Raw genomic sequence first — 11,006 nt, forward strand, 5'->3', positions numbered from 1 at the left:
TCGCCTCAGCACATTATTGCTTCGCTGGCCTGACCTATGTCAATAATTTACAATTTGAAATATTCCCACCTATATTACATATATATAAAATAATATTATTTTGACGACTGTCTGCAATATACGACATATTATATAAAATATTTGATTATAATTGTACTTTTTTTAAAAACATTTTAAAGTAATAATTTTCTAGTTTTTAATATACAAATTTGTTTACACAATTCTATCTTACAACTAATAGGTATAATCTAAGATCACATTTTACTATAGAGTTTTATTTTAAAAATATGTATATGTAATTTAAAAATATTCATATTTGTATTACCTCTAATCAATATTTTTTTTGGACCAGGAAGATAATCGGCACAATTGGTATAAGATAGGTCTATTTTGGAAAAAAAATACAGAGAGTATCGATTCCTCTTCAATGAAAAATGAATACCTACCTACAATAAAAATTATACTTTTAAAGATCTAAATGAATAGGCTTTTAATGACTTATCTAAGTTCTATTATATGTCTGTCTATATTGCTCTTTTAGTTTGTATCCATTTTATTATCTGTATTCACTATACTCTAATATCTTGTCCTCAGTTCCAAATATTTTATCAATTCATTTATTTCCTTCAATGTCTTCCATTTAATTCACTACGTATAAGGTAACTCTATTTTTTTCTTATTTCTTGTCTTAGTTAATATTAAATATTATTTAATATTTATAAATATATTAAATAAAGATTTTAAAAGATTCCTATTTTGTTAGGATTTAGCTTCATCTTATAGTTTTTATCAAAAAGAATTTTAATTTAGACAACATAAGTGAAATGACAAGATGTGCTCCATGGAACGTGTAATATTCAATTTATATACGCAATGGTTGGTAAATACTAAATACCAAATGATTATCAACGAAACAAAATAAAATGTTTAATATTTGACATTTTTATATAAGAGTTAATTTTATGCTTCTATTAGACTAATTATGATAGTTGCATTTAAAAATGAAAAATTATAATAGTTGTTGTTTCGCTGACAGTCATAAGGGTGGCAGTATGAATAGAAAATTTAAGAATAATAATTTTATATTAAAAAATAATAAGTGTTTACTGTTTAAATAGTTACGCTACATATTATACTCATTTACCTACAGTACTTACAGAAGCAAATGGTTGTAGGTACGGTCTAGATTTCTATTGAAAAATCGGTATCCAAATATATCAAAATACCTGCAGCCTACTAAGTAACAACAACTATAATAATATTATATATAGACAGTGTTTTATTAGGACTATGATACCGGTGGCTGTGTATAATATCATCAAAAAGGATTAATAGAAAAACTGTGTTTTAACTCGCTTATAAATTATAATACATTACAAATTACAATTATTACGGTATTGTGAAATGGAATATGTTATTATTTATTTTTATATTCCAGAATTTTCAGTAATTAAGTTTTTTTCAATTGTGATCAAAATATTTCATTCGAATATTATTTATTTATTATTATTTATTGGAACAACAACGTACAACTTCTGATAACAAAAATTTATGTTAAGTTAAATCTAGTTGAACCAATCTTATGATTAAATAATCTTGATATCAATGTACTCTCAATCGAAATTAATGAAACAGATGATATAAATAGGTAAATTTTAAACTATTACCTAAATAAAAGACTATGGCAGGCCAAAGTATGTATGAAAAGTCATTGATAATTATTAGCTATAGACAATATTTTGTTAAAAGAATATTTTTTTGAAAAATATATAAAACTTGAAGATCTGAAATCTGCTGGATATCCAGATTTTAAATCGGTGTAACACGAAGGGGACGACTCCATCAGCAAATTATTTATTAGAAATTTGACAGATCTGAGAGCTTACCCCCGTGGAAGGGGGTTAGAATAATTATACGGCTCCTTAGCCTATCATAAAAGGCGACAAATGAGGTTGCGTCAGGTCCACAGCCGGTGTAAAATTTTTGTCAAATCTGTATGAAGGTCCAAGAAATTGTGTAAGCGGGGTTTCCCATCTCGGATGTGCGTGGTGAAAACAAGGGAGAAGAAATGTAGTAGTGGATGTGGAGATAGTCTGAGAGATGGAGTGACAAGTACCAGCCGGACAGCGGGTGCGGTAGCCGTTTCATCAGTCACATGTGTGGGTCTATCCAACGCCCGTGATATCAACGGTGCAGGGAAAGCATCACAAATTTCGGAGGTTGATCCATGCCTGAGTATGAAGAATAGGTTTAAAGTGAGATATGGTACGTGGAATGTAGGAACACTGACAGGTAGATCCAGAAAATTAGTAGAAATTCTAAGGAGGTTTTCAGTAAAAGTGATAGAGTAATTTTAGTGAAAGGCGGAAGAAAAAGTATGGAATATAGTTAGTGCATATGCTCCACAAATAGTATCTGAGGAAAGTCAGAAAGAAGAGTTTCGGAGGGAGATGGATGAAGTAATACAGAGAATACCAGGAGCGGAGGAGATTGTGATTGGTGGTTACATGAATAGTCATGTAGATTGTGATAGAACTGGCTATGATAGAGTACATGGAGGGTATGGATTTGGTCTCAGAAATGATGCAGGAGGAAAAGTACTTCATTTCGCTACAGCGTATGATTTGGCCATTGTGAACACATATTTTAGAAAGAGAGAAGAACATTATGTTACCTATAAAAATGGAAGGAATAAGTCTCAAATAGATCATTTTATGGTGAGAAGAGGTAATGCGAAACAGTGTAAGGATTGCAAAGTAATTCCAGGAGAAAGTGTGACAACACAGCATAGACTTATGGTTATGAAGATCTGATGCATTAAAAAGAGAGCGATCAAAAGAGAAAAAGTAAATAAGGAAGCAAGAATTAGGTGGTGGAAATTATGTGGGGAGAATGAAAAAATATTTACAATGAAGATGAGAGAGATTGGTATAGTGAATGTAGATGGGAGTATAAACGAAGTGTGGGTAAGTGTTGCGAATAATAAGTGTGGCTAAGGAAGTATTAGGTGAAAGCAGAGGTAAAATGACAGAAGATAAACAAACATGGTGGTGGGAAAAGGAAGTGCAAGCTATAATTTCAAAGAAAAAATCCCAGTTTTAAGTTTGGCAAAAATCTAGGAAGAGAGAGGATTGGGTTGAGTACAAAAATTTATATAAGGCAGCAAAAAAAGCAGTAAGTAAAGCAAAATTAGATAAATATGATGAGTTGTATGAGAGGTTAGGGACAAGAGAGGGGGAAATTGAAGTGTACAAGCTAGCAAAGAGTAGATAAAAACAAACCAGAGATGTACTAAATGTAAAGTGCATAAAAGACGAGGATAAAAAGGTTTAACAAATGACAAGAAAATAATGAATAGATGGAAAAGGTATTTTTAAAAATTGTAAAATGAGAAATTTTCGAGGGAGAAAGTAGATCAATGCAAATTAAACTTGGGTATGGTGAATTTAATAAGAGAAGAAAAAGTGTCGAGGGTAGTTAGAAAAATTAAAAATAGAAAAGCAGTAGGTCCAGATGGAATACCAGTAGAAGCGTGGAAAGTGTTAGGGAGATTAGGAGTAGACTGGTTGACGAGATTTTTCAACAGGTTATTAGTTAGAGGAAAAATTCCAGACGCTTGGAGAAAGAGTTATGTCTCGGCTCAGTTTGTAATTGAATAAATATATAAAAAAAAACTAGTGGACTGTATAATTGAGTTATAATAATCTATTGATAATAATTTAATAATAATTTTGTATAATAAACACTATTTTATAATTATGTTACTAATATGTGATTATTACTATACGTCGCATATATTGACCGGCATTGTCGAGATCGAACTGGCGACCCGTGCATTTTATTACCCCACCTGGGATGACATAATAAATACTATCTCATTCTTATGATAACGATGATCGTCGATAATACTTATAACCTGTACATTGAACAAGTTATAAGATACCAATTTTCAAAGGAAAAGGAGATGTACAGGAATGTGGAAACTATAGAGGAATAAAACTTATGAGTCACACTATGAAGATTTGGGAAACGGTTATTGATTTAAGGATTAGAGGTGAGACATCGGTTTCAAAGAATCAGTTTGGTTTTATGCCGGGCAAGTCGACAATGGAGCCGATATTTTGTGTAAGACAAGTGATGGTAAAGTATAGAGAGAAAAAAAAGAAGTTATGTATGATTTTTATTGATCTAGAGAAGGCTTACGGCAGAGTTCCTAGAAATGTTTTGCTGATGGCTTGATTAGCCTCCGACTTCACTTTGTTATCACAGTAAAGTTATCAATTTAGTTTATTATCTGTATCATTGACAATGCATTTGAACCAGAATGTTTTGCTTTTTCCGAATATTATTGGATTTGTATTGTTATTATGATTCTTAGTGAAAACTAATATTATTATCATAATTCATAACTAGTTATTTTTTATTTAATTGTGAATAATATTTAATGGTTCTTGAAAAAGTTTTTCCATCAACATAACATGTATATTACATGAAAAATATATACAATCTAATGTATCCTATACCTATACCGTATGGTAAAAAGTAAAACCGTTACAAAAATCTGGCAACGCCAGTCTATATATAGCTGCTATATATAATATAAAAATATATTGTTTTTTTTTTTTTATTATTTTTAATGGAATATTATTTTATACTTAAGTATTGTACATTAGGTACTTTGTATAAGACTTTTTTATTATAGTTTAAAGGATAAAATACAACTTATATGTGCATCGAAGCTACATAAAATATGTATTTGTGTATGTGTGTACATATTACCTATATATATTATAATTGTAGAAACAGACGTCAGACATATTATTATAGTCATAGATACATAAACCATGGTAAATAGTCGTATCATCAAATCTGCACCTTAAAACTTGATTGTTTGTGTTGGTTGACGTTAATTACACGAAGAAGTAAAAACCTACCTATATTGGGAATACTGTTAAATGTTAATACTGTATGACGTTTATATGTCACCTACACGGCTATATATTATGCCCACACACACACACCACAGGGTATTTCATCTTGTTTTCCGCAACTTTTTTTTCTAATTAATATTTTCAAATAATTAGCACTTATTACCTATAATGGCTAATATAGATATCTATAACCGTATTAGAGTATTGAAGTGTCACTAAACTTGAATTATTTTTATTGAATATTCAAATAAAACAATTTAGGTGAATCGTAACATAATAGGTATTTGTTTTTTTTTTTTTTAACTTTGTAGACGATTCATATAAATACTTTGGTTAAAATATTCAAATAGATTGTATAATTTTAAATTTTGGTTTAATTTGGATATAATATAGAGAAAACTTTAAAATGAATGGACCGGTATGGGTGTGAGAACGAACATGGTGAGATATCCAGCTATATATATATAGATATGCTAAATAAATATACATTTTGCATAATATAAATTTGCATACGGACTTGAGAGAGTACCATCGAATATTTATTCAAATCATTATTTTAAGAATAAAAATGTAAAAATCATTTCTCTTGTGTCAAAAAAAATCCAAGTAGGTACCTATGTAATTTTTGGATTGTATCGCTACAGATAGTAGGCCTACCTATCTTGTATTGTTGTAGAAATAATCTGTAGGTAGTTAAAAGTTATATTACTAAGCTTAAAAAATATAGGTACCAATACTATTATGATCTAATAACAAATCAATAATGAAATAACGAATTATCAACATCGAATCATAGGTAGGTATATCATCATCATAATATATTCCCTAAGTAGGTATATAAATTAAACTGATCAAATACTTGTAGTTTTACTTATAATACATGAACCTAATATTGCTAATATTAGCATATTATTAGCATTTTACAATAAAAACGAAGGAAATTCTAGAACTGGCAGCCCATATTATTATTATTAGAATCATATTAAAATACACGTCTTGCGATATGGGGGGACGTACATCTTATAGTAGGTACCTACCTACCTAAACGTTAGATAATATATTGTTTGTCACTCCAAGTCCCAACACAATGTGATTGAGATTGTAATTTATACAGCATGAGCATTATAGTTCGGGTATGTTATATATTATACAATTGTGATAACACAGTTTTCAACCTAGCCACGTGGCAATGACCCCATTATGTACGTTGCAAAACTGGGAGTAAGTCATGAGCGCCCCGGGGTCGTTAAATGCAGACCATAAGCATCCGGAGGGATTTGGTCAAAAGCGCCCCAGAGATTAGAATGCTAATATCCAATTTCAGCCCGAATGTGCCGGTTAACCGGATGTAACGTATAGTTGCCTGTTGTTATAACAAATATGTATTTAAGTATTATAGTTATACAATGATAATTATTTACGTAAAATTACACCCAGTAAGTCGCAAATGGAAGCGTACACGCAAAAACCCTACCCGCGGAACGTAATTCATAGCCATATCGATTTGTTAATTTATATTGCAGATAATATTATACCTCGGCGGCTCGGCGTTTGGCACCGTCTATAACTTTTATCTTCGCATCAGTTTTATTTTTACATTTTTAAGAATAAATGAATAAATAACAGTGACCATTTAAGTATCGGTTGTGGGATATAGACATCATACAGTACACCAGATACCTACTCATTATTATTGTACATTGATAATGATTTATTAATAAGGGTGGGGAATACCGATAATATGTAGATAGGTACACATCCATAATATATGGAAGTATATTGTATAATAATATTATATTATAGTTGTTGGTGGATTTCGATAGAAATGTTGAATGTTATTTCAGCTCTTGCTTAGGTATTTGTATTATCTATTAACTATGAATTACAATAGTAGATTCGCACAATACCTAGAATAGTACATAACAAGCCGTACTTGTACCCAGAAGACAAACCTACTGTAAATATAGGTATACATACATCTAACCGTACGGTATCTAGTAGGTGAGTAGGTCACTGGTAAGTAAATAGTGAATACGATATTACAATAATTTTACTTCGTGGAAATAATATAGGTAGGAAATAAACTGAGTACCACAACATAATATTAATATTTTAATCTCACTAAAATAAATTCAATTATAAGTCAAAGGGTAGTATTGTGGTAATAATAATCAATAGATAAGTACATAATTTATTTATAAAATCCTTTATATTTAATATTATCTTCGACTTTTAATAATTAATATTAATTATTGGCTTGTCGCCTTTAAGACAACGCAATTTTTAAAAAGATTCTTTAAAGAAGTTTTTTCTATTCCAAAAAAAAAAAAAAAATACTACAAAAAGAAAATAGGTAACTATTATATTTTTTTTTTGAACCAAATAACATAGGTAGGTAAGTAGGTTTAAATGTATTGTTTATGTTATAAAGAACAATTTAGTGCTTATCCATATACTTTTTCAAGTAGGTATTTAACAATTATATAATATTGTTAAATACCATTTGTCCAAAGGTGCCACTTAACTAGTTAATTATTTTTATTTTTAACTTATTCAGTTTAAATATTTACTGTTGTAAGTTGTAACTTAACTTTTTATAGTTAATTATCATTGTCGTGCAGTTAAGTTAATTTTCTTTTCGGTTCATGTGTAATCAACTACGGCACTACGCAATACTAATTCGTCGACTCTTTTCGATTTTTGTCATTTATTTTCGAATTATATATTATAATCATCTAATTTTTTACATAGCGTGTTAAACGTCTTTGTAAATATTTGTGTATACCTACCAAATATTATGGCAGTTTATGACTTAAAAATATTGTACCTTGAAAAAATTTAACTTTTTTTGAACTGAGATAAGTTAATTTTATTTTCTATCTTAACTTTAAACTTATCTAGTGAACTTTTATATTTTGTTAACTTTTAACTTAACTGAAGGCAATTTTATTGAATTAACTTAACTTGCCACAGTTAATTATTTTCATTAACTTGCTCACCTTTGCATTTGTCAATAAGCATTTGAATACCTACCTATGACAGTCTATCAGGCTATAGTTAATTTTTCAGATTGCATAAACAAACGCGTAAAGATAATGAGTAATTGGAAATATTTTTTTACAGGATTATGACGAAGGTAGGTAATAAAATGTACAGTGTACCTACCTACTTTTCCTACTACAGAATATATTATAAATAGTTTTGTGTACCTATTTGGTCTTAATGATGTCCAAGTGTTCCAACTATTTAAGTGGAGAACGATCTTTCTCAAAAATGAAATTGATATAAAAACAAATTAGCTACCTACGAATTTCTATGACTCAAAGTTAACTATCAGGCATTGCACTTTTAAGTAGATACCTACCTATTGAACCACAGCCGATATGCCAGATTTACTCTGTGGACCTGTATTTTTGGACCTTCCCGTTCCCACAGACATTATCGAGAAGGATATGACTCTCCAAGAGGCTGAAGAATTATATTATAGACTATACAAGGTAAGTTAGTTGATGACATCTTGCAATGACTTACTTGACAACTACTATACTGAAAAGAGATACCCAATTGTCCACATTTTAATTATTATTATTTTAATATATGTAAGTACCTAATAAATTACATTTTTTTAACTGAAACTTTAGAATAAAATATTATTTTGCAGTAGGTACTATTTAAATTATAATATATTATTACATTAAATTCACGTGTACCAATATATTAGCATTGAGTATATTATATACAATATATACCTGGTACTCAATGTGATATTAGATAAGTAGGTACATGTAGTTAATTAAAAATTATAGCAACCTACTGCTAAGAATGGGCCCTGGGCCGTCATATTCCGAAATCTGGCATTGTGCATTTGTACCTACTTAGGCATCTATATATTATGCGTTATAGTATTTTTTATAGTCTGCATATTGTGAAATAGCACTTTAATATGTGGTGTAGGTATATGACATGTTGGTACAGCTTGCTGTAGTTTACACACAATACTCGATACTATTTTATTGTTTTAATTTAATATATTATGGTACTACAGAGTTCTATACGAACTAGAATAAGTTTGTATTACCATTTAATAGCTTTGAGTCGCGTTGGATACATTCTATGGCATTTACATTTTATATAAATTGTTTGTATCGATCTATTGCAACTTGCAGACTGCATGGAGTAGGTAGGTTGCACGAGCGGGATATTATTTTCTCTGCTAATAGGAAATACAGGTGTGAAATTACTGACTTACTACCAACCAAAAAATGCAATAAATAATTAATTTTCCATTTTACAAATATTAATTAGCTTTTGTTGATACAACTTAAATTTTAAAGCATTTAAAAATAATAGTTTTGTCCCACATCTCATCTATACTGCTCTCCTCTTCCGCTGATCGCAGTATATAATTTAACCTATTTTTGTATTGTTCTGTCGTCTGAGAATTCTTTAGTGGTTCAATGTTTACCTTTTTGGCAGGTGCTTTTCGGCTCTCGCTATTTCCATTTTATTGATAGTCTAAATCTGACTTTGATTTTCATAATGAAATGATCTGATATTCCGCTACTACTCATGGTAGCCAGTAGGTAGGTACATCCATTAATATATTCTATAAATATAGATAATTAAAATAATTAAAGTCATAATGTTTTGTTAATTTATTTAACATAATTGAATGCAGCACTCATTACATATAAGTAACGCGATATTATTTTATTTTTAAAATCCGTCATAACCTTACTAGTTCTGGCACAATTTAACATAGTGGATTTATTTTTTGGTGTATTCTAAATAATCATATTAGCGCTATTTATTTTAATATAATGTCCGTCTGGACATTTTTAACTAACATTTTGAAAAATATACTTATAGGTATTTGGGTGTGCTTTATTAAACTGTTGATTAAAGTGTGAATGAAATGATTCACAATTGTTAGTAGTTTGACATAAACTTTCTGTCAAGCATGCCCATATTTTTGGAGGAAATTTTGAATTTTCCTGTACCTACATAAGTTTCTAATAAATAATCTGTATATTTTGTCATTTTGAATATATTATATGGTTATCTGGCATTAAATCAAATACAAATCAATCAGATACTTCTTCTGGATTTAAACACATCAATCCAAATGACGTGTGCTGTAGAAGTGTAGCCTTTATCCAATTATTTTGTTTGTAAGCTACAATTAAACTAGGTACTTAACCTAGATATGTTTACTGCTCGTCGGTTGTCCAACATACTTTTTCAATACCACCTCGGGACCTTTGTTGTTAGAAAGAGACAGCTAATAGTTTGGTATACCCATATCTTTATGAGACGAATAATAATACTGGATACGGAACTATACATTTTTGTCCCGTTCAAAAGTGTTATACCTACTATAACCTTCTCAAGCAGCAGCATGATCACTATAGCGCTATCTATAATTATTTTTAGTAAAATACTTCATCAATACTTATCAAGCCCGGATTAAGGGGGGAGGGGCAAGGGGAGCACAGTCCCAGGGCCCGTTGATTTTGGGGGCCCATATGTATCCCCAAAATATATTTTTTTTAACGCGTCTAATAGTTAAAAAAAAAAATTATGTAAGTAGGTAGATATGTAGGTAAATTATTATTAATAATTATAAAATAAAACTGTTCTCAATTTGATATCACGAAATATTACAAAAAATAATGACCTATGTTTGCCAACAATTTTGTTTGTTTTTTTTTTTTTTTTTTGATCATTTTAGTTTACCGATTTAATTATTTAAGTATATAAAAGGGTAGTTTTTAAGAAAAAAATATTTAGATCTTGTAAATAGTTAGGTATTTCAGTTTAAAGTATTAATGCATATTATATTAAAATGTAGAGGACCATAGTTAATAACCTATAGTGAACTAAAATTGATCATTTTACTGTCAAAATGTTCAGAAAAAAGCTTTACCAGAATCCATAAAAAAATATGGTGGTTACCAATTGAAAAAATAAAGTCGATTTTATTATTGGTACAACTGCGTGTTTAAACATTTTAAAAATGTTGTAAAAAAATTGCTTGTTAAACATAGAGGAACACGTTTTATTTGTTTTAACGAA

Source organism: Metopolophium dirhodum, chromosome 1 (genome assembly GCF_019925205.1).
Source record: "Metopolophium dirhodum isolate CAU chromosome 1, ASM1992520v1, whole genome shotgun sequence".
Lineage (NCBI taxonomy): Eukaryota > Metazoa > Arthropoda > Insecta > Hemiptera > Aphididae > Metopolophium > Metopolophium dirhodum.